The sequence below is a fragment of the Miniopterus natalensis genome, chromosome 7, assembly GCF_054644295.1.
Source record: "Miniopterus natalensis isolate mMinNat1 chromosome 7, mMinNat1.hap1, whole genome shotgun sequence".
Taxonomy (NCBI): Eukaryota; Metazoa; Chordata; class Mammalia; order Chiroptera; family Miniopteridae; genus Miniopterus; species Miniopterus natalensis.
In genome coordinates, this window is record NC_142087.1 from 24078702 (window position 1) to 24104566 (window position 25865).

The window sequence follows — 25865 nt, forward strand, 5'->3', positions numbered from 1 at the left end:
CATGTACTACGTGATTGAGGTCATTGAGAGTCATTCAATATTTGTATAATTTTTTCCCCCTAATGCTTTTCCTCTTGGTTAAGAGAAAATGCTTCATATGTAGTGACCTGTACACTTGTTGCTCAGAGCATGCCACTGGCATTTCCTTAGATCATCAGCCACTTCATCTCTGCTTAGATTGTGTTCGCTGCTCGGAGTACTGAATTATTGCTGTGCCCTGGAAGTTTCAGGTCCATTGAGGTATCGGGATTAGGCTTTTGTAGCAGAGATTATTGATATGTGTGCTGAGCTTGTGGGGTCTTGCTGTCCACTTAGCCTGTGTGAGGGACCAAAACATGTGAGGTTGTGTTTAATCTGTAAAAGGCTTGTGGTAACATGACTTGTGATTATATATTTGTAAATAACTTGATTATTAAGACTCTCATAAATTTATAGGAAAATAAACGACTTCTGGTTCTGGTTCCCGGTGAAGTAGGTGGTGAACCATTGGATCTTGAAAGAAGGAAAAAGACTGACAATGGGAGAAAAGTAGCAAAGGTGCATGTATCCCGGACTCCTCGACAACGGCCAGGACTTGAGAGTCGCTTCTGCACCTTCAACCCTCAGTAGTGCTGTTTTAAGGCTCGCATAGCTTGTTCCATCTCTTCCACTAGAATGGTTAGCCAGTTTCTTTGTAAATGTTTTCCTTGGAAGCTCTAGCAAAGTCATATTTTGCCTTAGCCAAGGTAAAGAACTTGATCCTTCCTACCTGTGTTTGGACATTCACTTCTGGATGCAGTTTAATGTGCCAACACACATACACTGTGGCTTGAAGCAATAGCAGCTGTGTTCAGCTTCTTAGATGTTTCAGTACCAATTTGTTGGTCAATCCCTATAATATTAGCTCTACCTCTGCAGAAGAGCTGCTCTTTGTAACTCTCGCCATCTGCTTTCAACAAATGCGAATTGAAAGAGCAAGGAATTCAGGTTCCTGTCTTTTTTGTTTTGTTTTAATCTTCACCCAAGGATATGTTTTTATTGCTTTTTAGAGAGTAGAATGGAGAGAGAGAGAGAGAAACAGGTCAGTTGCCTCCCGTACTGGCCCCAACAGGGGATCAAACCCATAACCTAGGTTCATGCCCTGACCTGGAATCGAACTCGCAACCTTTCTTGGTGACACTCCAGTACCTGAGCCAGCTGGCTAGGGCTCAGGTTCCCTTATTTTTAACACCTACATGGCCAGTGACACCTGTGTTCCTTGAGGATGGCATGGAGATCCAGCAAAGAAAGCCTGAGAACCGGAAAGGGCAGAGCTGTGAGATGAGGGCTCTGCTTTGTTCTGAAGGGTGATTTCACCCTCCTCTGGCGGAATGGTGGGCAGAGAGGAGCGAAGGGTAAAGACCAGCTGGAGGGTCTATCCCGCATCTCTCCAGGTCTTGGGTTTGAATTTTTACTCTTTGGCTTACTTTTTGTTTCAAATATGAATAGTTAGATATGCTGATGTTTAAATATAAACATATTCTCAATTTTGTTTTATCCATTCTCCTGTTGACATAAAACTTAATTTAAATATAGAAAAGAAATAATTTTCTCTGTTTAATAATGGGAATTATGTATGGCTGGGAAACTGGTAGATAATTCTATTTATCAAGAATATCTTCATATACAGATGCATTTTAGAAGGGCACAGAAATTGCTTTATGTCTATTTATTCTTTGAGTGTACATTTAGTGAGCACCTAGTTTGTGCTAGGGTGTCAAAGTCCAAAAATAATTAAAATAACGCCTTCTCCCTCAAGAGGCCTGAAGTTAGTTGATGGAGGGGAGGGCAGGTAGAGTTTCTGAACAGATAAATAAGACACTTACTAAACAGAGCAATGATATATATGCTCTGTTGTCCTTGGAGACAAAATTAGCGCCTGTGGATGAAAGAGGCAGGGAGAGGGGTTTTGATTTATTATCAGAAACAGCTTGTTAAAAACCAAAGCCAACAACAATAACAACAAAAAAATAGAATGACGCTCCTTTGGGAGTTAATGCTTGTTGGAAATATTTAAGCAGAGAGTGAATGATTTTGTCTCAGGGTATTGCTGCCTTGCTTAGGAGGGTGGAAGGAATCTCCAAGGCCACTTCGGAATTTAAGATTAAGTCATTGCACCCTGGAATGAGTTAGGCGTTTTTGTAAGGGCTACCTTCTTATCCTAACGGGAGTTCTGTCAAGGACTTGGGCATTGCTTTGATTAGATATCTGGAGTGACATAGGTCAATAAGAATATATTGGTTTCAAGTGTACATTTCTGAGATACGTGATGTGTATATTGCATCGTGTGCCCACCACCCAAAGTCAGATCATCTTCTGTCACTATATTTGGCCCCCTTTAGCCTCTATGGTCCCCTACCCCCTTCCCAACACCATGCAGTTGTCTGTATCTGTGAGTTTTTGTTTGTTTTCCTTATTTGTGCATTTGTTACTTTTAGTTTCATATCTCACATATCTCCGTTAACATTATTGGAGTTTGAATAGCCAGTACTTCTAAACGTTCATGCCTTGAGTGGAGACTTAATTGGGTGCAGAATAATGAAGAAAAATTCATAGCATGAACAGAAGAGAATTGAGCTTAGTTTCAGATTATACTTGAGAAAGTGAAAAACAGTATATGGGAATTGGGGGTATAGAGAGCATGTTCTTTACAATTATTTATTTTATTCCTTTGGGGAATGTTTACCTTTATAAATAAAAAGTATTAACATGGTTAAATGCAAGTTCTTTAGTAGCATAATAATATAATAATGATGATGGTGATAAATTATTGTGAACAAAATCTAAAGTAACTGGGCTTAAATTTGACTGGTAACCTTGGTGTGTGTGTGTGTGTGTGTGTGTGTGTGAATTAAGTCACATTTCTTATACTTGTTCCACTTTTGACTGAAGGCAGATCCTGTTGGAGAACAGATCTGTTTGTGAAACCTTATTGGGAACATCCAAATTGGCAAAAGGACATGGTGCCCATCTGCAGTAAATTAGGATGTACATCTGACTGGGTTGGGGCCTTATGCCAGCGCCTGTCTCAACATGTTCAGTTTTTAACCGAATTCTGTCAGAATTCTGAGTAAGATAATAATGAGTGTCACAGAAATTTTGTACATCTTCCTTATGAAAGTGCCCATCAGTGTGGCTGTTGGCCTAGTCAGAAATGGTCAGATTTCTCCTTGGCCGTGCTGTTAGCTTAGACTTCCTGCTAGACATGGCAAGTGCCCTGCCTCCCTCCCACCTCCCCATCTTTTGTTCCCTCTCACTCCACTCCGGGGCTGATCACTGGAACAGTGGCCGGGGAATTCTGCTCCACTGTGGGAGGGAGCTCACACGACTACTGAGCTGCTTGTGGGCATTACACAGTGCCCTAGTTTAGATTCCTTCAAAGTCAAAACCTGAGATAATTACTTGAATATCATAGTTTATTTGATAGTTTTATGAAACAGGAATGAGGAAAGGAGAGTGAAGTACCCCAAAAAGGGGATTTTAATGAACTTATTAAGGATATAGGTAGCTGGGGCTCAGTTTTACTGGGGATCTTATATAAAATAGCCTCAGAATTGTCCATTCTTCATGCAGCATCCAGAACAGTATTTAAAATGCATAAATGAGGTGACTGCTAACCTCTGCCTACGCCCCTGGAGTGAGCCCCACTGCCCTTAGGGAGGGAGGCCAATCTAAAAGCTCCCAGGGTGTAGCAGTGGGCACTCTTAAGAACTGGGCTAGTTTTTGCACAGGCAAATACGTCAGCACTCACACCACTAAGGTATTTTATAAGATGCCTCCTTAAAAAAAGAGTTATATTTAATTTTCTCTAGTTGATAACTTTTAAACAAAATTAGTAAGATGAATTTAGCATATGTACCATAATTCCTCTGATATAAGACTCAGGGGCTGAAAAACAATGCTGCTGGGGTATTAGCAAGTTGCTTAGTTTTCTTTTAGAAAAATTGGGAACCTGGGTCTTGCTTTGTCCTCAAATACACAGATAATGAGTTCTGATAAGGGCGAGACTCACATTTTCCCACTGGGTAATGGGGTGGAGAGGCACAGGGAGGAATGCATTAGGCACACTGGCAGCTGTGCTGGTTTCTGGACGCTGAGCGAAGCTGCTTCACACGTGAACATCTTCAGGGCCTTTTGTCACCTGGAGACTGGTTTGCCATTCTCTTAAAACTCCTCGTAGCTCTTGGTAACTCACAGAGAATTATGGTGTAGATTCAGTTGTATGTAATATTGTAAACGTTCTCACATACATTTTAAAAGATAAGATGTTATGGCAACGCCTTTAATGAATAACAGCCATCATTTGACTATTTACCTGTATTTAACGTAGATGTTCAAAAGACTCCCAGATTGTTAAAAATAAATCTTGAAAACCAAAATGGCTGGGACAATGTCTTTATATTGCCCTTGTTTGCATTCAGAACATCTTCAGATTTATCATGTCTGTGAACTGGGTTATGTTTATTACCCAGATGGGTTTTTACCACATGAGCAATTAATGTAATTGGAGACTGTGAAGTGTTTATGTCACGGCAAGAAGCGGTGGAAGCTTCAATGTGGTAACTTTCAGGCAGCCAAACACATTTTACCGTGTGCTTCCAACCTTCCCTTCTCCTGCCTTCTCCTTTCTATTTTTATATTACACGGAAAGGAGAGTTCACAGAGGCACTCAGAAACTGGCAGTTTCTCATAGAAAGCGCTGTATTTCTAATTTCCATATATTTCTTTCAAGTGGAATGGCCCTGGGAACACAATTACCTTCAGTCCTGACAGGTGTAAAAAAAGGCAAGTTCTGCTAGTTTCTGATTGAAATGTTACACTGACTTTTCTGAAACTGGCATGATGGCTGACAAAAGACAGAGGCGCAGCTGGGTCAGGCGAAGTTGTTGCCGTAATCCCTCCTCCCGTTTAGAGCTCCTGAGCAAGAAAATCCCGTGTCAAGGTACATTAGCACCACCTGCCACCCGCACCTCGGAGGGGCTGGCGACAGGCGGCTTCTTTAGCTTTCGGAATCGGATGTTTCACTCAAAAGGGCTCAAGGAAAGAAAATCAGGCATAGCCTCCAAAGGCTGTATAATAAACTCACACTTACATCCTTCATCCAGATTTCATTTTCTTATATGAAAATGATCTGCCGACTGCCCATGAGTCCCTCCTTCCTCCACAGTGCAGCGTCCAGTGCTTATGAATTCTGCTGCAGGGTGTGCCTCCCACATGTAACGAATGCATTTCACGCACGAAAAGTGTACATCAGAAGTTGTAAATCATATTATATTTTAATTTTAGAATTGACCCCTCTAAATAAGTTTGTGACAAATCCTTGCTAGAGTTTCATATCTTTAAATCCCAAGTAACACACTGTTCTCTCAGTTTGGATATACTCAGTATATGCGTTATATGACAATAGGTATGTTTTTTTTTTTTTTTAATTTTGATTGAATTTATTGAGGTGACATTGGTTAATAAAATTATATAGGTTTCAAGTGTGCAATTCTATAATACATCATCTTTATATTGTATTGCGTGTTCAGAACCCCACGCCGAGCCTCCTTCTGTCACCGTTTGTCCCCCCTTTCCCTCTTCTGCCTGTCACCACCCCCTTTCCCTCTGCAATCACCACAGTGTTGCCTGTGTCCGAGAGGCGGTGCTTCTCAGCTTAATCCTTCACCTGTTTCACCCGGCCCGGCAATTCCTGCTCCTCTGGCAGCCGTTAGTCTCTTCTCGGTATCTATGAGTGTTTCTGTTCTGTCTCTTCGTTTATTTTTTGTTCATTAGATTCCACATATAAGTGAAATCATATGGTACTTGTCTTTGATGGGAGTAGGTATTTTTAAAGGGAAGCACACATATATTACTTTGTATTTGGTGATGAACTTTTTTGAGATGGATTTGAGGTCTTTCTGTTTAGTCTGACAAGTTCTTTCTGCATAGATCCCTCCTTTTCCAGTAGAGTCTTTAAGGTCCTCTCTCACTTCCTTTCTCCTTGCTTCAGATGTCACCTTGTCATGGAGGTCTTCTTTGACCACCTTATATCATCATCTCACTCCTACCCTGCTTTACTTTTCTGCCATCACTTAGAGTCACAAGGTATATTATACATTTCTTGTCCATCTCATCTGAACTCAATTCCATGAAACCTGGGTCTTTATTTTACTTACCGTTATATCCCCAGACATATGCTTGGTGCCTGGTACATATATACACAATACATATTTATTAAATGAATGAATAAGTGAACAAGTGATAGGATTGAGAGAGAATGGTATCTACAAAACTCCTAATATTATGTGCTCTGTTTTGTGGGAGTGTAATGGGTATTTTTCCTGGCGAGAAATATACTATATTACTATTCACTTTTGGTTTCTCTTGATCCTTTAATACCTGTTATAATAAGATCTATTATACTGTTATAATGGGATCTGATATATCTAATTGCTCAAGTTTTGAGCTTTAAAAATATCAATAGCCCTGGTCAATATGGCACAGTTGGTTGAGCATTTTCCCATGCACCAAAAGGTTGCCGGTTCAGTTCCCGGTCAGAGCACATGCCTGGGTTGAGGGCTCAATCTCCAGCAGGGGGCGTGCAGGAGGCGGCCTATAGACATTTCTCTCCCTCTCCCCTCCTCTCTTTCTAAAAAAATCAATAAAAACGTTTTAAAAACATATTGATAAATGGATCCTATAAGTCTTATGTTTCTGAGACTGACCTGTTGACTCAGAGCATGATCTGATCATAAGAAACATATATTTCTACAGCGACCTACAAGCCATGAAATAGCATGAAACTGCAAGCAAAAGATTGCAAACTTGGTGCAGGGGGTGGGGGAGTGGCGTGGGGGAGGTGCTTATAAGCTCAATTTGACGGAACCACATGTTTTTAAGATTTTTAATATAATTGTTAACATTTTAGAAATTCGATATATAGCACACAAAAAGTCTGATATTCCACCTTCCTTGAATATCTGAAGGTCTGATGTTGCTGGGTTTACAGGCCTGCGTGGCCCCCATCAGCTGGAGCTTAGAGTCAGTGTGCTGACCACAGTCTCCACCACTGCCTTTTGTATTTTGTTCTCCTTACTCCTACATTTATTTTACAAGTGTAGGCACTGTTGGCATTTGGCATTATATCCCTGCTGCATCCAAGCTAATCCCCAAACATCATTTCATAGGCTGCTCTTTATTTCATTGTGGAGATTGAAACATTTATTGATATTAGGGAAAAAATGGTACCCTTCGTTTTACTTTAAAATATTTTGGACTTTTTTTGTTTTGTTAAAGAAAAGAGAGCTTATACTAAGTATTAATTTTTCCCCTCAAAATAATCTATAGCTCAATGTTCTGTATCTTGAGAGGGGTTTGTATGTTCATAAATGTACAGATTTGTCAAAACTCAGTGAATGAACACTTAAGATTTTTGAATTTCATTGCATGCAAATTGTGTAAAGTGGGAGCAAATATTGAAATATATCTTATGCATGCAGAAGTATTAAGGGAGAATTTTTCTAATGTCTGAAAATAACTTTGAAATGCATAATGGATTAATGAGTGGGCTGAGTGACGGATAGGTGCATAAATGTGTGATAAATGAAGCATAGTAAAGTGGTGGTAGAATCTAGATGGTGACTATATGGGATTTCACTCTAATTCTTTCAGCTTTGCTGTACGACTAAAAAATTTCATAATAAAATGCAAAAAAGAATCTGCAACTAAATATGACTCCAATTTGCATACTGTTTCTGTTTGGGGGAAATATTTTTTTTCAAATTAAATGTTGTAAAGTTTTACATAATGAGTTAATGAAGCAGAAAATTACTGTAAATTTTTTATTCTGCTTCTCTAGGACTAATTTTAAAAGTGTTTTATATTAAAAAAACACACACAAAACCCAAGAGTGATTTGGAAGCATAATTATGGGATATTTTATTCTGTAGAAAATTGGGTATTTTTGCTCACCACTTTCTCTTTCCTATATCTATTTTTATATGACCAATAGGTCTCAAATAGTATTCTCTGAGCTCCTACAGTTTCAGATCTTTTAAACTCTTGTATGTGGGGTATGGATTAATTTTACCTAATTATCGTCTCACTATATACTTTGTAAGATGAAGCCATTTAGGATCGGAATGTTTAATTCATGCCATTTTTGAAAATAACTGGCATTTTGGCATAATTAAATGTTTATTTGTCTTTCACAGTTTGTTTCTTCCATACATTTAGCAACGTCTATTGTATAATTATAAATAGGTGGTCATAGGACTATCAAAAGTAGAGATTGTAAGCATTTGAAGTGGTGAAGTGTCATAGGCACTGGCTCAGCTACCTAGTCCCAAGCCATAGTCTTTACTTTTTGGTTAAAGGGTGTATGTCATTAGGGGAAACATTAGATTGTTAATGGGTAGAGATTGGCTATGAAATCTTCAAGAAAACCTTTTTCCTTTCTTTTGAAAAGAAGCCCACTGCTTGTTCTTTGGAAGAATCAACGATATTTCCTTCAGTGACCTGAAGCAGACCTATACTGTAACACTTACTGTTAACTTTTTTCAAGATATTCTATTATATCCAAACACCACTTACATTACAATATCGGATGTCTTAGAGGCACAGATCATTTTCTTTGTAGATAACACATTTGGGAAGACCGTGAACCCTTTTCTCTTCATTTTGTATAATTTCTCTTCACCACCAAGAACATACATCAGCTTTGCATCCAGGATGAATCTTATTAAAAACAACTTCCCCCCAAATATTTCCATATCATTAACATTTAGTAGAGCTCAAGTAAGTAGGTCCCACTAACATTGACTCTCTTTAGGCTGGCTTCTGGGAATGTAGACACAAATGAGGCAGCCCCTCCCCCTAAGAAGGTCACATACTCCTTAAAAAATGTTAACGTGGCAAAAAGGAGACACCACCAAACATTAAATGGAGGAATGTTCCAAATGCATTAAAATACCCTCTTCTAATTACTCTTTCTGAAAGTATTGTTTAGTTGACAAATGTATTCTTGGACACTTACTGCTATGTAGCTAAAATAAAATGATTTTCATCTAATATTTTATTTTTAGAAGTAGAGAAGAGTTAAGCATGTAGACTTTTGTTTTTAAATCATTTTAATTTTAGTGTTTATGGGTGGCAGTATAGTGTAATAGAACGAGTAAAATAGGCTTGGAATCAAACATCTTGATTTCTAATTTTCACTTATTAACTCAGTGACTAGATTCAGCAACTTATTTAAATCCTTCAGCCCCCACTCATGCCTCTCTTTTCTCAGCTATAGGATATGGGTAATATAGTGGCCTGTTTTGAAAATTAAATATTTAGTAGAATAATGAATAAAGTCTGAAGTCCATATAGTAGGAACCCAGTAAGTATCAAATGTTATTATTGTTGTGATGATGATTTTTATTTAGATTCCTCAGAATCAAACCTCAGACAAAGATTCTACTATAAGTAATAGTAGGAGGTGAACCCAAAGAACACTAGTAGGGGAGTAAGAAGATAGGACAGAGAGGGAAGAAAGCCAATTAAGTTTAGGTGGGCAGCTGGAGCTAATGATGCTAGGGAGTTCTGAGGAACAGTACAGAACATGCACCTCAGAGTTCTCTTACCTGAGAGATAAGGGAGCTGGGTATTTATTCATCCACGGCTGCCAGCCATTAGTTGAGAGCTCCTCTCAGGGTCAGTGTTCCTCAGCTTTGGAAGCTTACCTTGTGCACAGGCAGAGCGGTTTTTGGCAGGTAGAGAAAGTCATGAGACAATGATTTAGGTTTTGACGTTGGGAAGTCAGCCTGGCATGCCTGAGATGGTCAGAGCTCAGGGCATGAGGACAGAGCTCTGACAGCATCTGTCCACGTTGATGACGATAAGACCGCTTGATGAAGGTAGGCCACTGTACGTCTCTGTCTGAAAAACGGAACGCAAGCGTGGATGCTTCAGTGTAGGGAGAAGCCTATCTGGAGAAGAGGCCCTGTGTCTCTGCCTACCTGTACACGCACTTACCTGACAGGCTTGGGATTATTCTGGCTTTGGCGAGTGTCTCACTTTATGGGGTATGACTTTCCTCGGAGCAGGTCTTCTGACTGGGCCCTGGGTAGATTTTGTGCAGTAGTATCTGCTCCTTGGATGTGACAGTCCAGATGCTCATTACTCTGAGCTCACCTCCTAGAGCAGTGTGAGCTTCTCAGCCAGCAACCTTGGTCTGAGGTGATCTACCCTTTATTGCCCTCGGGATCCCTTAATAGTTATGAATTCAACTGTCACCCAAAGCTAATGAGCAGGAAGAAGCAGTTCCACTGCTCCCTTGCATTGTTTGGAGAGATATCCCACCATCTTCCCATTTAATTATGGGATGTGGTTTTTGGGCAGGAGAACAAGTGAGGTCTGCTTTCTGCATTTTGTTTTGTTAATAACTGAATCATAGCAATTAAGCAATCATGCAGGGTGTAAGCAATAACTTTTATGAAAATTAAGGTAGTCCATTTCATAACATCTAAATGCTTTGTTTGTTAAAGTTCACTTTTGAGAAATTGTGGTCGTTGTTAGGAAAACACTATTAATTTGAAGGTGTGGAGGAGAGAGATAAGGCCCCTGTCCTAGAATTGTGTGTGTTCAGGTAAAAATGATCTCAGGAAGCATTAAAGGCATCTTTCAAAATAAATCTCAGAAGATTTACAAGCCATAATCCATTATTTACATAAATGGGCCTAGAGGGTCTGTATACGTGTACACACATCCTACTTCAGCTGTGACCTCGACACCTAACAAAGATGGAATTGCATTGACTGGTTGCTTGCAGTGTCAGAGACTGAGAGGGAGACTCTACCCAGTGTTCCTTAAACTTCATAGTTCTTAAATATTGATTTAAATAATGCTATTAAATTATATATGGTTGAAAAGGTAAGTCTTGCTTCGACTGCAATACATGAATCCATAAAAATGTTTGCCTTCTTTTGTAATTGAAGTGGACACAGAACATAGATTCAGAACAGTCCCCTGCACACCTTGTAATTTCTGACACAGTAAGTTATGTTGAGGAAAAGAGAAACATTAAGTTGACAATGGATTTGTGTTTATAAATACTCCAGGTGACAGGTATGGATTGAGTGGGGGTGGTCAATTCTGTCATTGCAATTGTTATCACAAAGGTGCTGAAGGAAAAGGGAATAACTTCCTTGCATAAATTTTGGGGTCCATTACCACTGAGACATACAGGGCTGTGTGCTTGTACTATTTTGCAAAGTGACATATGAGAATAGAGAATAGATTTTTATATTTATTAAGTGAAATTGAAATTTAAAAAGATAAAAAAGGCAGCTGAATATTCTCTGATTTACATTTTAATCATATTAAACTTTGAATGAAGTTTTTCCTGAGTTGTATCCAATTTGGCAATTTGGCTATGACTTTACAGCATTCTTTTCTATGTATAACAAAATTCTTTTGTATTTTTTGGTGACTATAGGCATGGATATGTATGGCATTATTTTAAAGCTGACATGACATTTTTTCCACTTTTTTGAGTTGATGCATTGAATTTGTTCTCAGGAGAGCACTGAATGAATTTTACATTTATTTAAAATGTTTAATTTCTCTAATCGTCTTCATAGATAAAAGTATCTGCTTTCTATCTTTTCCCTAAAAATCACAAGGGCCTCTCATTAGGGAGGGAAGTCAGAGGCCATGGCTGGCATACTCAATCTGTATCAGAACATGTTTTTGTTTTTATTTTATCTTTATCTGAGCTTGGAATGAGGCAGCAGTTCCTAGATAATTAAAAAAAAAAATGACTCAATTTTTCATTTATTTACATTTACATTTATTTACATTTATGACCTTTGAGTTCTCTAACTCTTATTCTGCTTGACTTGTAAGTTTTAATCATTATAATAAGCAAAATTTAGACCCTTTAGATCCTCTGGGTGGGAGGATATGGATAAAGGTCATGGAGAAGACACCTCTTTCTCAGGAGAGCAACAAGTAAACACACCTCACCTTCCACCCCAAATAGATTTAGCCACAAGAAAAGTTAAGTGCACATGAAATAAAAGGCTTCGTGGTATAGGACAGAGGATTTCAAACATTGTTGCGCTTCAGCATCAGCAGGGGGCCTTTTTAAATACATATCCCATCCCAGTTTCACCAGAAATTAGTGTCCTAAGGTATGGACAACCGGGTAACGTCCATCTCAGTGTTGGCAATGCGTGAGGCAGGGCCTAGCTCAATTTGCAGTATAAAATAGGGAAACTTTCCTGCTAACCTTAATTCTTCCACTATCCAAGTTATTTCAGAATTCTAAGACTTGGTTTTGCATCCATTGTACGGTTTAAGTGACTGTTCAGTGTTAAAATTCCTCACCCTGCGTGGCGCAGAGTCAGCTATCCGTAGAACTCAACACGCTGGAATGTCTTATTTTCCCAATGCACTTGTTTCGCTCTTTCCTCACCCATTTTCCCCAGCTTGAACTCTGCTACCTGCTCTTATTTGTGGCTTATAATATCCTTTCCGAAGTCCCTACGCTTTATAGTTTTCCCTTCAGCCGTCAAAGGCAGTGTTTCTCCTGTCTCAGAGGCTGCCTGTGAATCATGATGGTTTGTATATCACCCTTTGGGAAACACCAAGATTCTCAGAGCTTTCATTTCTCTGCCATTAAATGAGGGCAGTAACAGCTGCTGACATTTTCCTGACGCTGAGGGTGTGGCCCTGCCAGATGAGAAAATGCTTGCTGCATGTGCAGTGCTGTGCTGCGGTCCTCGCTTAGCTGGGAGCTCAAGCCCAGGCAGCTGGATGATTTGCCAGGGCTGTTGACCCATCAGGGTCGAGCCAGGACTACAACATGAAGAATCTGGCTTGTTCTTTCCGAGAACATTCCCTTGGATCAACTGGATTTCGTTCAAGTGCTCCCATGTCCCTGTGGGCCAAAGATGTAGAATTTATGACAGTTTTATCTTCAGAAACTCCACTTAACCCAGAATTACCCTTTAGTTTACAGAGAACACTGGGGCAAAGGCAGGAATGAGCAAGTTTTTAAGTACTGGGATTCTGCCCCTTGTGCCTAAGGGATATGTGTAGAAGAAACTTTACTTTTGCTGCATATGATTTAAAAATTCCCTTTAAACTTCACTGAACTCAGGAAATAAAGTACAGAATTAAAATAGAAATTCTTGAGACTTGTCCTTGAATATATCTTTAGAAAAAGTATACTTGAAATTTGATGACTTACAGAGAAAAATTTATCAGGAAGGTTAACATTTCTCTATATATTTAGATTAATTACATGTGTGTGTTTTGATACCAAGTTTAAAAAATACTTTTGGGAGATACACTTCCTCAGAAACAGGTAGGTCTGGGAACAGATAATATTCTTGGGTTGTTATTCTATATTGCGGAGTTGGGATTTTACCCCTTAAATTAATATTTGGGAGAATGTCAAAGCCAATCTTAATGGCCCTGAGGTATGTGAGCTCTAGCTTCACTGCTCTGTTTGTGCAAAATCAGGGAGTCAAGTAGGTGCTTATGTAGCATTTTTGGTGAGCCAGGCACTTTGAAAGCCACAACTTTAGAAGCCCACATACTATAGACAAGGAAACAGGTTCTGAGATGGTAAGTAACTTGCCCAAGGTGGAACTGAGACTAAATTAGGTTCATCGCACCCAAAAAACCCATAGCTCCCTTGTTCCCGGAGCTTATTCCAGCTGCTCCCATCATAGATGTTGCATAAGGACCAGGCTGGGAAAGGACACCGACAGCTTCTGTTACATGCACGAGGCTCTGACTGGATCATGCGCTAGCAGCCTCTGTGACTGCGGGGGCCCAGGTAGAACTTCTGTGCGCTTCCTATCCCTTTATTAGCATGTTTTCCCTCCTGTGGTTGTCCAGCATGAGTATGTGATGAGCTGGCACTGGGGGTGGAAGATGCTGCAATTAGTTTTGCCTCGGGTAGAATGCTGACGTCAGTTGTAATGAGATTAAAATCTTCTACTCAGCTGTTGCTGGAAATATTCTTCTGTGTTCTCAGCCAACTGCTTTAACTAATTGAAGTGACTTGCCCATGTAATTATTTTCAAATGTTTACAATTACTTTTAGATAAATGTAAATGAATGTTTGCCTGCATATGAGCAACAAAAGGAATAATTTGGTACCTTCACTCGAGTAGTTTAACCTTCCTAAAATACCACTGGAGGAAACATCAGAGTGTGTCAGTGGCGTTCAAATAACCCAGATGGGCACTTTTAATCCTAAAATGAAACTATTTTAGTTTCACCAAGATGGAGTAGCCTCATTTCTCCCAGGCCCTTCTCCTTACAACTAAAAATTCATAAATATAACATAACACAGCAGGTGAGCATAGGAAGTCTCTGAAAGACTGAAGGCAGGTTGGCTGCCTAGGGACTTGGGGAACTTGAGGGGATGCACAGCTGTGAGTCCCTTGAACATTACGCCCCTCGCTTGTCCTCGACAGGGTGCTGCAGAAGTCTCTAATCCAGGACCAAAATAGGCACAGACCAAAAAGCTCCAAGAAAATCCTGGTTCTCTTAGCCAAAGGACCAAAAAAAGGGTGGCCTAACAACAGAAAAACTTTTTGACAGTATCTGCCAAACACCATAAAAAAATCCCACCTTTCCCCTGCATGGTTTCGGTAGTACTGAGCAGAAGTTGATCCCACCAAATGCTGATGCTATTATACTGTGGTAAGGTACATATATGTATATTGTATTACATATATAGAGCAACCACTAAGAAAGCTACACAAAGCAATATACTAAAAAGCACTATAAATTAAACAAGATAGGAATCCCGAAATGGATCAAATAACCCCATAGGAAATTAAGAAAAGAGAACAGAGGAAAGAAACAGAAAGTTATAAAATGACAGACTTGAGCCCTAATATACTAATACATTACTTTAAATGAAAGGCACACAGAATAACCAAAAGAATCTTGAAAAGGAAGGGTGATGTTGGGGGCCTCACACTTTCTAATTTCAAAATTTACTACAAAGATATGGTAATCAAGATGGTGTGGTACTGGCATAGGGATAAACACACAGATCAGTGGAATAGAATTGAGAACCCAGAAATAATCTCTTAAATTGATGGCAATTGACGTGCAATGAGTGCCAAGACAATTTTATGAAGGAAGAATAGGCTTTTCAACAAATGGTACTGGGACAACTGGATATCTAAATACAAATGAATGAAGATAGACCCCTTCCTTACACCACACACAAAATTTAACTCCAAGTGGTTCATAGGTCTCGATGTGAGAGCTAAAACTATAAAACTTTTAGAAGAAATCACCAGTGTAAAAATGTGACCTTGCATTAAACAAAGAATTTTTAGATGTGACACCAAAAACATAAGCAAAAAGCAAAGCTATATACACTGGACTTCATCAGAATTTTACACTTTTATGCTTCAAATCACAATATTGCAAATCATATGTTTGATCTGGTAAGGGACATGTATCCAAAATATATAAAGTTTTCTTATAACTCAATAATAAAAAGACAAGTACAGTTTCAGAGGGAGCAAGGGCTCTGGATCGGTATCTCTCTAGTAAAGTTATACAAGTGGCTAATAAGCACATGAAAATATGCTGAACATCATTAGCCAGCAGAGAAATAGAAATCAAAACCACAATGAGATACTACTTCTTACCTACTAGGGTAAATATTATTAAAAAGATAGGTATTGACTAGAACATGGAGAATTCTGAACCCTCATGAGCTGCTGGCGGGAATATAAGACGGCGTAGTAATTTTGGAAAATGGTGTGGCAGGTCCTCAGGTTGCTAAACATAGAATTATCATGTGACCCAGTATTCTACTCTTAGGTATATGCCCAAGAAATATGAAAACATACAGTTATTGTGTATGAATGTTCATAGCAGCATAATTCAGAATAGCCCCCAAATGGAAATAACCCAAATGTTAATCAACTGCTGAATAGATTTAAAAAATGTGTAATATCCAGAAAATGGAGAATTGTTCATCTTTACAAAGGAATGAAGTTTTAGCACATGCTACAACATGGATTTACTTTGGAAACCTTATGCTGAGTGAGAAAAGCTGGTCATAAAAGACTCCATATTGCATCATTCCCAATTAGGTAACTGTAGAGGCAGGAAGATTATTGCTGGGTTCCTAGGGCTTGGAGAGGGAGTTTGGGGAGAAAACAGGGAGTGAATACTAATTGGAATGAGTTTCTTTGGGATATGATGTAAATGTTCAAAATTTGATTATGGGGATGGTTGAACAAGCGTATGAATGTCTGAAAATCATTGAATCGTATACTTTAAATGAGCCAATTATATCGTATGTGAATCAGTAAAGCTGCTAAAAATGTAAATGGTCTAAATACACCAATTAAAAAACAGATTTTTGCATGGTGGATAAAAAATATGATTCAATAATATGCTGTTTACAAGAAATTCGCTTCAAATACAACAACATAGCTTCATTGAAAGTAAAAGCATAGAAATAGATGCACGATGCAAGCATTAATTTTTAAAAAGCAGTTATATTAATATCAGATAAAGGAGACTTCAGAGCAAAGAAGGTTGTTAGGGACAAAGAGAGACATTATATAATTATAAAAAGATCAGTCCATCGGGAAGGCATAACTATTGTAAAAGTGGACTCACCACACAACAGAGCCTGAAAACACATGAAGCAAAATGAAATATAACATGTCTCAGTTTTCTTAAGTTCTTTCAGTCATGCTGCATCTATAATAATGCTCTTCAATTACAGCATAAATTACAATCTTTGTATCTGCATTAAGTATAGTTCCTAAAAGAGCTGCCTCAATTTTTTACTCTCAAAATACAATGTTATATAATGTATTGAATTGTGTGTGTATTTGTATTACATAGACAAAGTCTATAATTCTAAAATCATAGACTTGAGGGCTAGGTGATAATTTTGCAGGCCTCCTTAATTTACGATGCTCACAGAGACGCGCACGTTCACAAGCACAGAGTCAGTTTAATTCCGTGAATATGTACTGATAGCGTTCCTGGCGCTCTAATACCATATGTCTGTTCTAAAGCAGCATTTTGTACTAATTGATGTGACTGAGAAGGATCTCTACTCAAAGAGACAGTACGAACTTTAGAAGGAAAGGCAAGTTTCAGTATTTACATTTGAGAACAATGACCCGCTCGTTAGGAACATCGATCAAACAGAGGTGTAATCAATCACCTGCTATCTCACTGAACCTGGCGAGTATAAATATTGTGTGTTTAGGGTTTACTCTTAAGGAATACAAATTAAATATTCTATTAGCTATTTTTTTTATGGACAAAATGATATGTAAATTTAATTTATACAAGTGAATAATTGTATTTTATATAAGTAAGCACTAGCTAGTATCTGGCAATTTTAATATATTACCTTATTTAAATCCTATTCAGTAGAATAAATCGCCTCGAAAGTGGTCAGCTGTTGAAGAGAATGAGCTACTGTACCTGTTTAACTCGTAGCACCCTCCACACCCCTCCTTCCGTCATCTAATCTTGGTTAGTAAACCCCTTGTTCAGCAATGTATATCTAGACTCTAGACTCTAATCCCTATACCTGATTAATCCACTTCAAGCAGCCTCTCTCATCCTCTGCATGCAAAAGTGTAATATCAACACCTGTATACTTCCTGTCCTTCTCTTTCTACTTTCTGTTTTTAGTTCATATTATTATTTGTAAAATTTCAGAGTTTATAATATTGGTATATTTCATAACTCTAATTTTCATGTTTTTAAGTTGTATATGTAAATGGTTTTAGGGATGACCTACCACCAAACCTTTTACAATAAATTCTCTATTTTGTAAGTCGACTGGAGTGATATTTAAAGATATGAATCATGCATAATCTGTAGATCCCTTTGGGAAGTACCAGGATTCTCAGAGATGTTACCTGTGTCATCCAATGAAGACAGTAATGGCTGTTACCACCTCCCTTCTCTGCCACTCTGGTGTCAAACAGGGCTCAGGAGTTCACCTAACACTCCAGTTTGGAGCTTTTTCTTGCCTTTATTAATTTTCATATCTCTTTGTTTAGACCTCCTGAATGTGAAAATGGTTTAGTAGCATTGTATTCACATATTTAAGTATTTAAGCTCTACTACTTAGTCCTTAATAATTAATATTCTACCTGTGCATTTTCACTGAACAAAGATTTTTCAAGCAAGAGAAGACCAGTCCTTGCTACCTGTTTTAAAGAAACTTCTCTAGAGACTTTAAAAAGGAAGATTGTTAGGACTGTGTTTAAAAGAACTTTTGCTATGTTGAAAGAAGATGGTGAGTTTGGTAGAGATGCTAGGCAGAAAAAAATTGCTTACCACATTTTGTTTCTTAGAAATAGATATACTTAATGGACACACACACGCACACATACACACATCAATACACAGGAGTTGAAAATGGGATAAAACCTGACCTCTAGAATATTCAGATGCGGACATGACCCTGTGGCTGCTTCCCGGGTCATCTGGGGACGGAGAGAGGAAGTGCAGCCTGTCTCGGGGATTCAGAAGGCTAAGAACAGGAAACTATATGAAATTTTAAAATATCACAACTCATTCTTTCCATGATCATTACCAAGCTTCAGTATTTAAATAGTAGCTCATCCTATGTTTGAGTGTCATAAACTGCATTTTTTCCTGAAGTGATTTTCCTGAGACTATGCTATACAATGTATTTTTTCTTCTTCCAGTAGACCTATGCGCATCAGAGTGGGTCATATTTTGTCTATAATGCTACTACCACTTTGGGGCAATATTAATTGATTCCTGGTGAGTGCCAACACTAATTTTAGCTATAATTACACAGTCATATTTCCAATGTTCATAGAATAGCAAACTAATATAATATATTGAATTTTAATTTGCTGTTTTTAAACCTCTAATTTACTCTCTTCTTGTGAATAAATGTTAGAATTTGACCTTATTAGCCTGCAAGGAACCTCACAAAATGATTTTAATTGAATACAGGTTGATTTATTTTTATCTGAAATACTGGGAACTTTAACAGATGGACTGTCAGATTCAAATGAAACTTTATTGCTTTATGATAATATGCAGTAATTAAGATATTGTCCAGATAGATTAACACCCAGACCCTGGAGGTCTTACAGAGTGGCATCTAAAAAGGTCATAAAATCTAGGTCAAGGAAGCAAATAAACATGTATGTGAGGCATGATCTTTTTTATTTTTTGAACTTTAACAGTCCTTAGCAATAATCTGCAATATACTGATTTTAGCAGGAAACACGATTGCCATCTGGACATCGTGGGTAGAACCTTTGGCTCTGGATGAGGTGAAAGCATGATGATTAGATAGATGTTTTGGCAGAAAACTCCCCTTTTTAATGTCTTGGGATTTGGGTTATAAAACCAATGGCCGTAATTTTGAAATGTTCTTTTCATGATCTCCTCCACATGGAAATAGGTTGGGAAATGGAGTGTCCTCAAGCACCACTTTGTTGCAGTGATCAAACATTTTCATTTTGTCCAAATACATAGATGCAGTCATATTCACTTAGTAAAAACCTGTTACTCCAAACCTGTAACTTGCTTTTCCCCCTGATTTCAACTTTCCCTTGTTTAAGAAGGTTTATTTTTATTTATTATTTATGCATCTACTGACTTCCAAAAAGGAGGTAAGGGATTTTACACTTTAAAGGTATAGTTTTAACAAAATACTAACATTCACTAAGTATTAATGATAGCAAGAGAATGATTACACCAAAACTCATTTGTCAGGAATCGCAATAGTAGTTGACTATAAAATTGTGCCTATGCACTCTGACCTTGGGTTATATTCTTACTATTTATAATTGGTATTCAACTATCTTTTGGATGCATGCCCCTCTTCTGTAAATAAAGAGAAGTGAGAATGTCAATGAATCTAATGCCCCAGACCCCCACATCGAGTGAATTTAAGATGAATGGGTCTGCTCTCCCCCTCTGTCTAGGTCTCTTGGCTTCCTGGTTGTTTCTGTCCTCTCTGGCGCTTTCTTCCCCCTCAGGGGAGGGGATTCTGCAAGAAAGCCTTTCTCTGTTATTTGTTGCCTGTCACTGCTGCTAGCTCTCTCCTCGGGAATCAGGATATATTTGGCCCTGGTGCTCTTTTGTTTTGCTTCGAAACTCTTGAAAAAAGTTGGCACCCTCTGCATCATTCTGACCATCTCTGTTCTGTGATTAGCAAGCTGTGTGTCTGCTCCATTCCCCCTGGGCCTGATTTCCCTTGGATCTCGCCATGGGCCCAGAATGAGTCAGGTCCTGCAATCACAACCTTCCTTGGACTAGGTTGGGTGGTAGACCTTCTCCTAAAGACTAGGTTGGAATTGAGTTTAATTCTGTCTCCACTTTCCAGTGCTCCTAATCTGTTTTCTTTAAGCATCACCACTAGGGTTATTCCCTTTCCCTTGGTTTATTGGGAGAATAAACCAAGTTTTACTTTCCTTAATATACAAAGAATTTCCACAAAAGGATAAGAGGAAAGCAAACAACCAAAAGAAAAATGGGCAAAAGGTATGAACAAGCATGTCAGGGAAGAGAAATTCCAAATGGCCAATAAACATGTGAAAATATGTTCCTGCAATAGTATTTAGAGAAATACAAATGAAAACAACATTGAAATCATGTTTTTTACTTGTAAGATGGGGTCAGATTCCCCTTTAGGACTAAAGAATTCTTCTTGCTACAGAGAGTTTGGGTGGCTGAGAACTCTCAATCGATTCCTTCTCCAAGAATGTTTCTCAGTCGGAGAGAGCTATCTTGACCAAGTTTATGCCCTTCCCCTGAAGATGGCCGGCAACAATGACTCATGTTGTGAGATACAAAAGTCCATCTGTGCCTCCAGGCTTGACAACTCTAAATGGCTATTTTCCAGGGAAGCCAACCCACAGCACAGCATGTGTGAGCCTGTAGGGGCATAGGAACTCTTGTAGTGTCAATTGCCGCAATCTCTCTTGGAAAACAATGTTACATAATCAGCTAAACGGATAAACATATATCTTTTCACCTACAATTTTAATTTTCAACGTTAAAAGCAAGAAAACATTAGTGCACAAGGTTATATGTATACACCGTGTATACTGCAATTCTATTTACTGGATTACCTGAAAGTGGCCTAAATATCTGTCAATAGAGAAATGATCCACAAATAAAGGAATGCTTGGTCTATAAACTGAGATATCACGGTGGTACTAAGAATGAACTAGATCTGATTCTGGCGGCACACTGAGGCTACCTAAATGTCAATCATATAATGTAGTATGATCAGAAAAGAAGTGAAGCAAGTTACAGGTATGTGGGAGTGTATATGTGCATGTGCCCTGCTATAGCTCATTAAAGATCAACAAATATCAGTGACTGTTCGAAGAACATGTTTTATTGGGGCTGCTCTTCAGCCAAAACTTGCTTGCATGGCCATGCTTGTTATTTCTGGTGATGACCACTCTGACTGGCTGGGTGTTTATTCTGATTAGTCAGTGCCTGTGCTCTCCTGGTTAATTATTTTGACTTCATCCCTGTCTGTAGAGCATATTGTCAGCTGACTGACAATTTTTGAAAGCCTGTTTATATAGTTGGCAACAGAAACAATAAAGTAAAGATTCAATAAGTAACATTTGCATTCAGAATGTGCCAGACAGTTGGCTGGAAAAAGGAAATAATTCAATTGGGATTATATTATATTACAAATATAAGTAATTAGAATTATAATTAAAACTCCTAATCCTATCTGGTAAGCTTCCTATAATAGATACTCCCTCTGCATTATGAATTGCATATAGAAGGAGAGAAAGATTACACATTTTTTAATTGAATAGTGACAAAACATTATTTCTTATTACTCCCACCATGCACTCCTGGAGTACTGGAGCATCTATTTAGCAGTGCCCAATTCTGAGGTTTAGGGATACCGTCGTAAAGCATAACGTACACATCAGAGACGCATTGCGAAGAGAGGGAGGTGACATTTTATTAAGGACTTTGAGTTAGTGGGTAGAGTCATAAGCTTGTTTTGTGTTAGCTTTGTATGATTTATATTACCTTTCTACTGGAGAAAATACAATGGTAGAATGAAAGAGTATTTTGATTCATTTTATAAATAAATAGATTACTTAAAAAATATACAGGGTGAGGCAAAAGTAGGTTTACAGTGTGAGTACACAAAAACACAGTTTACCCTTGTATAAATATTTATTAATTACTGCATTATTTTCCATACAAGCCACTGTAAACCTACTTTTGCCACACCCTGTATATACAGGTCAGAGTTTGCTCATTTGTATTTGATACGATCTGACACTGCCGAAGGGCAAAGGGTCTCATTATTACCCAGGTCTTTACAAGAAAGGGTCCCCAGTGCATGGCATGGCATGGCAATTTGTCACCTTTATTTGGCTGGATTTAGACAAAAGCTTGCATCAGTTAGCATTTGGCTCCTTTGACAGTACATTTTAACGTCTTTCTTATTGCCCCATGTGCGGGTCACTGCAAAGCATTCATGAAGACTTTGTGGTTTAGGGAGCAAGGGAGGCTGTTGTCTAATTTGTTGTAATTGCTTAACTTACTCAAATAGTTTAATTTACCTCTCAATATGTTCAGCAGCTTAGAAGAAAGGTGTTTGTTCAAACATGAAATCTTTATAATTAGAAAAAAATTATATGGGTTTGTGTTATATAAACCATAGTGAACTCTCTCCCTGCCTAATTTAATAAATGTTTAAATAATAACCTTGGTTTAGTTCTTTGCGTGGGGGGGGAGCAGGAGAGGAAAGATTATGTATGGAAAGTTTAGGCTTTTTAGAGAAGTAACATACATTTTTCTATGTGAAACCTTTTTCCCCATAAATCTCCTTCTAAATACCATTTCGACTTCTGCCTGAGGGAGCGGATTAGCTGTCTCTTTTTTCAGTCTGCAATGAACCCCCTCCCTGCAAACTGCCACGGCTCCAGTCTGCTTTCAGGGTTACTAAACTGCAGGGCATACACAAAATGTTCTCTCTTTCCAGCCCAATTTATCTTTGAAGTGCCAAGGAGTGATAATTTGGCAGCGTGTAAATCTGAAGTTGTTTTCTTTCAACAAAAAGGAAAAAAAGAAAGGAAGAAAAATCAAAAAGAAAAGAAAAATTCCCGCTCAGGCATGGTTCCACTTAAACCAGCAGTCTTTTTTCCTGTCCTTTCTCTGCCTCGGTGTCTGAGGTGTCTCACTAATGGACTGGTATTCCTGACACAGCGCTTCCTGGGACTTAGATTTCTGGCTAAATCTGTGCTACATTTTTTCTGACAAGATAGCATACAGGGAAAATGGAAAACAATACCAGAGTCTTGAATAATGTTCGTTCATCTTCCATGATTTAATTACATTTCTTCTCTTAAAAAAGAAAACTATTAAAACTTCAATTTCACATTATGTTGCTTTCACAAATACCTTGGTTAGTAGCATAGATATTGAGCCATTACTGAAAATGGATTTTTGGTGGCTGGAAACTACAGCCAGCAGAACAATGTGAAAAAAGGAGGGGGGAGTAATTTGTATCCCTTTATGTCTATACACTCTCCCCAGCCCAGTTTAGTGAAACTTCACAGTTTTTTACAGAAGTCATCTGCTAGACTTGGTTTTGCAATCTACCAACATTTAGGTCCCCCATCTTTTTTTTTTCTTTCCATATTTAGGGAGTCAGAAATTAACTGAAAATGACTGTTTCTGCCTCCGCTTATAAAGTAATAGTAAAGTGGAGTTAGGCAAATTTATTTTAGGGTGAGCTTACTCTCTTTTATATGGCTAAATCTATTCAGTAGCTTAAACTTCAGATGCTAGTTTGAATATTATAGACTGTGAAGGGTAAAAGCTACAAAGAAATTGGGACCCTAAATGCCTTTAGTAGGGAAAACAGTTAAAAAATCAGCCATAGAAAGTGCAAATAAAAACCACAGTGAATGATTAAAATGAAAAAGGCAGGCAACACCAAGCATTGGTGCAACTGAGGTTCTTTCCTGTCTTTAGAGCAGGGCCATTTTGCCAAAGGGCTCACTATCTGCACATGACCGCAGATGAATGTAAGATGGATGCATGTCACTCCCAGGAACTCCCAACAAGCTTATCAAGGAGCCTGGCTGTGGTCTGAGGTGGACGGAGTTCACTAGCTTTTGGCAGACAGATATAAAGAATTTTGTGATTTTTTTCAGTTTCGAAGAAGTTAGTTTCTGGCAGCTTCCCTGCCAGGGCTTTCTCAAGCTCTTCTGCATGCTGATTCTTCAGAAGGGTGGGGTAAGGTCAGTCTCATAGGTTTGGGCCTCTGGGTCATCCAGATGGTAGATCAGTTCGTAACCACCTATAATGTGCTTCACCATCCCTGAAGTCAACTTCTCCACGATATCCGTGAGATTGTGATAGTCTCATAGGCCAAATAGAACTCACAGGTGGTGAACTCAGGATTGTGAGTCTAATCAATTCCTTCATTCCAGAACTAACATCTAATTTCATAAACCCAGTCAATGCCACCAATCACCAGCATCTTATGGTAGAGTTCTGGTGCAATTCTATGATATAAATTCAGGTTCAGCTCATTGTGGTAGGTGATAAAAGGCTTGGCCACATCTCCCCCTGGGTTGATGTTCATCATGAGAGCTTCAATCTCTAGAAATCCCATCTCATCCAAGAAACTTAAAACAAACAAAACAAACAAACAAATATATATATATACACACATATAGATTGATTTTAGAGAGTGAGGGAAGGAGGGAGAGAGAGAGAGAGGAAGAGAGAGAGATTTGTTGTTCCACTTACCTATGCATTCACTGGTTGATTCTTATATGTGCCCTGACCTGGGATCGAACCCACAACCTTGGCATATGGGGATGATGCTGTAACTAACTGAGCTAGCTGACCAGGGCCAAGAAACATTTTATATGTGTGATGATCTTAGAGCAGATAATAAATTTCTGCCTCATAAAGTCATTCAGGATCAAGTCCAAGTATCTCTGAAGATATTGTGTTTCCTTGTCTTTGAGGCCAGAGTGGAGATGAGGTAACATGAAAACAAGGAGAGAGCAGTGTGATCTCATAAGGAATGATGCTCAGCTGACCCTTCTTTGTTTTCCTACGATTTCTCTTAACTCCAATTATGTTTCCCTGATGCTGTTTGTTATTGATATGAATAAATTCTTCTTGTGATTTATGATTCCTATAATTGTCCATGACTTGGAACTTGACCCCATCTCCTCTAAGGTCATAGAAGATGAGCTTTCCTCCAGAAGCTCTTTTGGCATGGATCCTACCTGCCACCTTTAAGGTGATGTCAATCAGGTGGTCCCCAGACCGCAGGTGACTATATTCTTGGCTGAAGTGAGTGGCCAAGACGTCTCTATGGAACTTGTGTGGTTACGGGTCCTCCCCACTGACCGTTAGTTGATGGACTGCTTGCATGTGATCTTGCAGTCCTGGTTTGGGTCCAGGTTTTCCTCCCTGGCAGTCACATCATTGTCAGTGCTGTGGTCGGTGGCAGCAGCACTGGCCTGGCTTTGTTGTTTCTACTGCTGGCCCTCCTTCTCTGCTACTTCTCAGCTTTTGGGGGTCCCTTTTGTTCATTTTGCTTAGCTTCAGCTCGCCGCCATCCACGTGCACCTCGGGCCTCTGCACTGTAGCCCTCTCTCTGGAGGGCCTAACCTTAAAGGTGGCATCTTTATTTTTAAGGCACAATTTGATTATTCTAATGATTAGTCAAAAAGTGGGAAACAGAATTATGTGATTCCTTTTTAAAAAAAATTACAGCTAAATGTGATGTAGCTTGAAATATTTGTTTCTTCTCTTTCCATCCCAATCCTCCCACTTGTCCCCAATTC

At 38.7% G+C, this 25865-nt stretch overlaps 1 protein-coding gene and 1 pseudogene across 1 annotated transcript in view; one reads left to right on the forward strand and one right to left on the reverse strand.

Moving 5' to 3' along the window:
- LOC148092724 (ADP-ribose glycohydrolase MACROD2-like) overlaps positions 1-25865 on the forward strand; it is a 436834-nt gene that overhangs the window by 318788 nt on the left and 92181 nt on the right. The window lies entirely within an intron of this gene.
- LOC107536256 (lysine--tRNA ligase-like) overlaps positions 12844-25865 on the reverse strand; it is a 66508-nt pseudogene continuing 53486 nt past the window's right edge.